The sequence below is a fragment of the Felis catus genome, chromosome C2 (genome assembly GCF_018350175.1).
Source record: "Felis catus isolate Fca126 chromosome C2, F.catus_Fca126_mat1.0, whole genome shotgun sequence".
Taxonomy (NCBI): Eukaryota; Metazoa; Chordata; class Mammalia; order Carnivora; family Felidae; genus Felis; species Felis catus.
This window is the reverse complement of record NC_058376.1, coordinates 80,673,937-80,681,895: the sequence shown is the minus strand read 5'-3', so window position 1 is coordinate 80,681,895 and position 7,959 is coordinate 80,673,937. Positions and strand designations below refer to the sequence as shown.

The following is a 7,959-nucleotide window of genomic DNA, read 5'->3' as shown; positions in this document are numbered from 1 at the left end:
CCTAACTCATCTTTTTTTAAAAAAGCTGTTTATTGATTCTTGACAGTGAGCATGTGTGAGAGGGGAGGGACAGAGGGTCTGAAACAGGTTGTGGCCTCTGTGCTGACGGCAGACAGCCTGACGTGAGGCTCAGACCCACGAACTGCACGATCATGAGCTGGAATGAAGTCGGACGCTTAACCGACTGAACCACCCAGGCGCCCCATAGGTTACACCAGATGTGGTCGGACCTTTGAACCTGAAGAATGACTTCCATCAGTCTTCTAGGGCTGCCATGACAGGATACCGCAGACGGAATGGCTTCAACAACAGAAATTTATTTTCTCACGGTTCAGGAGGCTGGACGTACAAGATCAAGGTGTCCCCAGGTTCGGTTTTTCTCCTGATACCTCTCGCCTGGCCTTGCAGACAGATACCCTCTCACTGTGTGTGCACGTGGCCTTTCCTGTGCTCATGCACACCCTTGGTGTCTTCCTCTTCTTAAAAAGCCACCTACAAAGCCACCCGTTCTTTACCAGTTCTTTTGGATTAGAACCGCCACCTTTATGACCTCACTTAAACTTGATCACCCTTGAAAGGCCCTATCTCCTAATCTAGTCACACCAGGGGTTTGGGCTCCTTTCTATGAACTTAGGGGAACACAGTTCAGTCTGTATCATACAGAATTATTGTTTTAAAAATTATAGATGTGAGATACACCAATGGTACAAAAAATATAAACCAAACAACAGTATGTCAAGTAGAAAATAAAAAAATTTTCTTCTCTCTCATTGCCGCTAGAGGAAATCAGTTTCCTTCTGGAAAAGTCTGATTGAAATAATTATAGCTAAGACACCGGAGAACTTGCCTCCTCTCTCTTTCTCTGCCCAAATTGTACTTAAGAAAGGCCATGTGAAGACACAGTGAGGAGGCTGCCCTATGCCACCCAAGGAGAGAACTCTCACTAGACACAGACCTTGCTGGCACCTTGATCTTGGCTTCTAGACTCTAGAACGGTGAGAAATAAATTTGTTGTCTAAGCCACCAGGCTATGGTGCTTGGTTATGACAGCCCAAACAGACTAAGATAGCATGATTCTCTGCATAAAACTATGCGTATATCTATCCATTTTTTAACACAAATGGGATCTTGCTAAACGTAATGTTCTTCAACAAACTTTTTCCGTTTACAACATATATTGACAATCTTTCCATACTGGTACAGATCTAGTGACCTCATTGTTGTTATTTTCCACTGTCGCTTTATTATTCCAGTATCCAACCTGGAATACCATGATACCTTTAGTGATTATTCTCTTTATTTTTTAGTTTTAATTTTGTTTTGAGGTAATGGTAGATTCACATGTAGTTGCAAGAAATAACACATGTACTCTTTCCTCAGTTTCCTCCGATGCTAAGTAACATCTTGGAAAACTACACAACATTATTACAACCAGGATGTTGACAGTGATACAGACAAGACATGAACACTTCTGTCACCACAAGGATCTCTCTTGTGGCTTTCTCATCGCCACACCCACTTCTCTCCTGCCCCTTCCTTAACCCTGGCAACTACTAACTTGCTCTCCCTTTCTATAATTTTGTCTTTTCGAGAATGTGATATACATGGAATCATACAGTAATATACATGGAATCATACAGTAGGTAACCTTTTACGTTGGGTTTTTTTTACTCCGTCTAATAGTCTAGAGATTCATCCAGGTTGTGTGTGTATCAATGAATAGTTCTTCCTTTCTACTACTAAGTAGTGTTCCATGGCTAGATGTAGTATAGCTTAACTGTTCACCAGCTGAAAGATACCTGAATTGTTTCCAGCTTTTGACTATTGTAAATAAAGTTGCTACGATCATTCATGTACGAGTCTTTGTGTGAACATAAGTCTTCATTTCTCTCTGGTAAATGTCTAGGAGTAACATTTGCTGTGTCATATGATAGATGCTCTTTTAGTTTTGTAGGAAACTGCCAAATTGTTTTCCAGAGTAGCTGTACCATTTTACGTTCCCACCAGCAATGTACGAGAGACGCGGTTTCTCTGCATCCTTGTCAGAATTTGGTGTTGTCACTGTTTTTATTTTAGCCAATTCTATTAGATGTATAGCGATAAGTCATTGTGGTTTCTATTCGCATTTTTGAAATTGCTAATCATGTTTAACATCTTTGCACGTGCTTATTTGCCATCTATACATCCCCTTCCGTGTAATGGCTTTTCATGTCTATTTCTCATGTTTCAATAGGATTGTTTGATTTTTTTGCTATTGAGTTTTTGAGGTTTTTTAAAATGTTTATTTATTTGGGGGGGGGGGTAGGGAGGAACATAGAGAGAGAGAGGGAGACACAGAATCCGAAGCAGGCTCCAGGCTCTGAGCTGTCAGCACAGAGCCCAATGCGGGGCTCAAACTCATGAACCACAAGATCATGACCTGAATGGAAGTCAGACACTTAACTGACTGAGTCACCCAGGCGCCCTGAGTTTTTGAGTTTTACTATATCTAGACACTAGTACAGTAGGCCCTTGAACAATGCAGGAGTTAGGGACACTGATCCCCCATGCAGTCAAAAATCCATACGTAATTTTTGACTCCCCCCCCGAAAACTTAATTACTAGTGTTGACCAGAAGCCTTACCAATATGGACATAGTCAGTTAACTGGGTGGCTCAGTGGGAAGAGCATGTGACTTCTGATCTCAGGGTCATGAGTTTGACCCCCACATTAGGTGTAGAGTTCACTAAAAAAGAAATAAATTTTTAAAAATAGTCAATTAACACATATTTTGTATGTTATATATATAATATACTGTGCTCTTATAAAGTAGGCTAGAAAAAATGTTATTAAGAAAGTCAAATGGTAGCAAAAATGAACTACTGGGACCTCATCAAAATAAAAAGCTTCTGCGCAGCGAAGGAAACAATCAGCAAAACTAAAAGGCAACCGACAGAATGGGAGAAGATATTTGCAAATGACATATCAGGTAAAGGGTTAGTATCCAAAATCTACAAAGAACTCATCAAACACCACACCTGAAAAACAAATAATCCAGTGAAGAAATGGGCAAAAGACAAGAATAGACACTTCTCCTCCAAAGAAGACATCCAGATGGCCAACCGACACATGAAAAAATGCTCAACATCACTCATCATCAGGGAGATACAAATCAAAACCACAATGAGATACCACCTCACACCTGTCAGAATGGGTCACATTAACAACTCAGGCAACAACAGATGTTGGCGAGGATGTGGAGAAAGAGGATCTCTTTTGCACTGCTGGTGGGAATGCAAGCTGGTACAGCCACTCTGGAAAACAGTATGGAGGTTCCTCAAAAAACTAAAAATAGAACTACCCTACGACCCAGCAATTGCACTACTAGGCATTTATCCACAGGATACAGCTGTGCTGTTTCGAAGGGACACATGCACCCCCGTGTTTATAGCAGCACTCCCAACAGCAGCCAAAGTATGGAAAGAGCCCAAATGTCCATCGATGGATGAATGGATAAAGAAGATGTGGAATATATATATACAATGGAGTATTACTCGGCAATCAAAATGAATGAAATCTTACCATTTGCAACTACGTGGATGGAACTGGAGAGTATTATGCTAAGTGAAATTAATCAGGGAAAGACAAAAATCATATGACTTCACTCATGTGAAGACTTTAAGAGATGAAACAGATGAGCCTAAGGGAAGGGAAACAAAAATAATATAAAAACAGGGAGGTGGACAAAACGGAAGAGACTCATAAATATGGAGAACAAACTGAGGGTTACTGGCGGGGCTGGGGGAGGGGAAGGGGCTAAATGGGGAAGGGGCACTAAGGAATCTACTCCTGAACGTATTGTTGCACTATATGCCAACTAATTTGGATGTACATTTTAAAACCTAAAAAATAAAATTAAAAAAAAAAAGTCAAAATACATTGTACAGAATGGTACTGCATTTATTGAAAAATATCTGTGTGTAAGTGGATCCAGACAGTTCAAACACGTGTTGCTCAAGGGCCAACCGTACTTTGTCAGATATGTGGTTTCCAAATATTTTCTCCCATGCTGTAGCTTGTCTTTTCATCCCTTTAACAGAGTATTTCAGGGAGCAAAGGTTTTTTTTCCTTGCACAAGGTCGAGACTGGGCTGCCCGTCTACCGGGCACCGGGGACCAGTAGCTGGGGGGTTGGGCTTCCACCTGGGCCAGGGAGGTCCTTCCTGAACACCTGCCTCCCTGCAGCCCCATCCCAGGTCTGGCTTTCAGTGAGAGCACACGGATCATGAAGTGGAAGAGGTGGGCAGGATGATGGGGCAGAAGACGAAGGAAGAAAAGGAGAAAAGGAAGAAAAAAAGGAGGTGGAGGGGAGAATGTCACCCGAGGAGACCCAGGAACAGATTCTGAAGTTGCCAGAGAAGCTTTGCCCCCCCCCCGCCCCACCCCCCACCCCAGGAAGAGAAGCACCAGCTTTTTCTGCAGCTCAAGAAAAAGGAATTTTCCCACGAGGGAGAAACAGGGAGGCCCGGGGAGCAGAGCACCCTGACCACTACATCAGCTGTGTACGAGCAGAGCCGGACGGTCAGGCCAGAGCTCACCTCCTCAGCCTGGGAAGACGCAGCCAGCCAGGCGCCCTCAGGGCAGACGACCGCCAAACAGGTGTTGGGACCCCAAGTACTTACCACCCAGAGCCGCGTGGGCTCAGCGGCTGCTTTTGTAGGGACCCCAGAGCCACGGGCAATTCCGCAGCCCGGGCAGTGCCTATGGCAGTGCTCGTCCCGCACGCGACTCAAGGCCCACGCAGCCCACCCACAGTGCTGGCGAGCAGCTCAGAGCACGTGAGCAGCACGTCCCGCAGGGCGAGACCGGTCTCGATCCGGCCACCGCCTGACGCCAGGCACGGCCGCTTTCAGACCACCCAGACATGGGAGGCAAGAGCGAAAACCCAGGGAACTCACATGTCCGTCTCAAGGTTTCCAGCCAGCCTGCCCTCTTGTCCACCTCTCAGCCTTCTTGTGTCTGCTCTATCCACAACGTCCGGGGGTTTTAGTTGTGCTTTGTGGGAGAAATAGGGAAAAGTGTGTCCACTGCATCTTCTTAGAAGAGAAAAGTGGACCTCATTGGTTTTCAATGGCTAAGTAATGTGCATGGCCTGCAACTCATTAACCAGTTTCCTTTTGATAGACATTTAGACCGTTCCCAGGTTTTTTGCTATCAAAATAATGACGAAAAGGAATAGATGTTCTTCTTTGCAGCAGGGGCGGGGGGAGCGGGAAATGGGGAGAAGGCAGGGCAGATTCTGGGTTCTTGTGCTGTTATACGCAGAGGCTAAAATTCCCCAACGGGAATTGTTGGGTCAAGGGACACGTGCATTTTAATTCACCATATTGTCAAAATATCCTCAAAAAATGTTTCACTAAACTCCCACCAACAGAAGAGTATGTGTTTTTCTATTGAGTATTGTCAAATTTTCTAATCTTTGATCACCTGATTGAGAAATGGTCTCTTAGGCTGTTTTTGTGTGCTTATTTTCCTTTCTCGGTAGGACTCAAAGTGAGAAGGGTGCCTTTTTCATTTTCTTGTTGTCTGCAAGGACCTGGCCCCAGGCTACATACCATAATAGTTATCTGTTAATAGTTATAGCACTTCCAATAAAGGATTAGAGCTGGTCATACAGAATTCTGGCCAAGTCTCATGACTTCAAATAACACACAAAATTTTAACAGGTTTTACAAGCAGGTGTTTTTCAAAGTGTCTGTAGATGAACCTGAATCAGAATCACTTGGGGGTAACGGGAACCCTAACACCGCACATCTCCTGTTGTGATGGACTCAAGAGGATGCTTTGCCACCTAGATGTAATATTCTTGCCAAAAAATGGTGACACTGAATCTAGTAAGGAGGGAACAATCAGACACATTCAAAGTGTGAGACATTCTGAAACAAAGAAACAAAACCAAACAGGTCTGGAATCTTCCAAAACTGAATGTGCTAGAAGACAGGAAACACAGCCACACTAGATTAATGAGGTCACAAGAAATGCAAGCCAATCCACATACACATATACCATATATATATATGGTATATATATATGATAATAATATATAATAATAATATATAATATATATTATATAATATATAATATATAATAATATATATAATAGTAATATATAGTATAATAATATAATATATATTAGAATTTCTTTTTTTAGGTTTATTTTGAAAGGGAGGCAGCACGTATTCACGTGTGTGCATGTGCAGGCATGCAAGAGCAGGGGAGGGGCAGAGAGAGAGAGAGAGAAAGAGAATATCCAGGCTCCATGCTGTCAGCACAGAGCCTGACTTGGGGCTCGAACGCACGAACCACGAGATCATAACCTGAGCTGAAATTAAGCGTCAGATGCTTAACCGACTGAGTCACCCAGGCACCCCTGTGGTAGAATTTCTGACGAGAAAATCCCTTCTCCAAAGGGGGGTACTGTTCTAGATGAAAACAGACTAAAGAGACTGGGTCACTAAATATAATGGTTAACCCTTGATCGAGTCCTAGATTTTATTTTTAAGGCTATAAAGTACATTATGGGGACATTTGAGAAATGATGAATATTGATAGCTTTGTAGGTGTTATTGTAATAGCAAACTTGGGGGATATAATATTTCTGTAGTTTTATAGAAGAAGAATATATTTTTAGGATGTAGTGCTGAAGTATTAGGAGTCAAGTGTCACTACTATGCCTAAAACTTCAGAAAGTTCAGAAAAAACTCACAAGACAACAAATATAGTAAACGGTTAACAGTTGGTAAGTGCGAGAAACATTTGGTGTTCATTACTGTAATCTTGCAACTCTTCTTTAGTTTTCAAGAGTTTCAAAATAAGAAGCTGGCCCTACCTCAGATCAGATCTGAATCTTGGTGGGAGGGCAGCACCCATTTGTATCTGCATTTCAAGCAGGTCTTCCCATTGATTTTTATGTATACTGCAGTTTTAGAGGTACTGATTTGAAGTACAATAATGTGTTTTTATTTTAGTCTTTATGAAGGTAGAGCTAAAAAAAAAAAAAAAACAACAAACAAAAAAACCCAACCCTCCATATCTTGGTTACACAATAGAATTTAAGGATGTTGGGTTAACAGATTTAAACCCAGTCTTCTTCCACATTCCCTTCTGTGGTCCTCTTAATTTTCCCCATCTCCTTCAACTCTCTTAATCTTTACTTATCTTTATGCACAGTGTTTTCAAAGTTACTGTGAAGATTGTGTCAGTGAGTGCTGCCCTCTAAATTGCTGCAGTGGACACCGCCTATATTCAGGTGAATCTAGCCTCTTATTTCCTCCAGCAACTGAATAATAAAGAGGTAAGTAGCACCACTGTCCCTATCCAGCTCAAGGCAATTCTTCTTCAACACTTAAATGACCGATGTAGGGACAGCACGTATTATGTGGTGTGTTTACCAAATAATAAATGACATTCACAAGTAATAAACTGGTGAAAGATCCAAAGCACGTGCCTTAACAAACTTACGCATATCAATAGCTTGTCAGGACACTGCTTTAAATGCGTAACTATCACCTAAGATCAACAGATGGACTTGAAATAATGTGGGAACCTCAAAAGAATACCTGGTACTTTCTGTAAGGAGCCATCACCATCAACATAAAGCCTACTGTTTCGAAGGTTCTGTTGTACTGACAAATTCGTACTAATTCCTGGATTTCCTCTGGTGAACAGTGGCTTACAATTGCTAGCTGGATTTAGAATGGTCAGTTGAGGCTACTGAAGAGTATACATGGCCTCACATGATCCGGGGTAGCAAAGAAGCAGATGCAGTTGACTTTGAGAAGGCTATCTAATTTTAGATCTCAGGTAAGTAGAAAGTTTATCATAACCATAAAAGAATATGCTGTTTGGGGCGCCTGGGTGGCGCAGTCGGTTAAGCGTCCGACTTCAGCCAGGTCGCGATCTCGCAGTCCGTGAGTTCGAG

At 42.4% G+C, this 7,959-nt stretch overlaps 1 pseudogene; it reads left to right on the top strand.

The window, feature by feature from the left end:
- Positions 1 to 274: 274 nt before the first annotated feature.
- LOC109491647 lies at positions 275 to 4,960 on the top strand (annotated as a pseudogene).
- Positions 4,961 to 7,959: the final 2,999 nt, after the last annotated feature.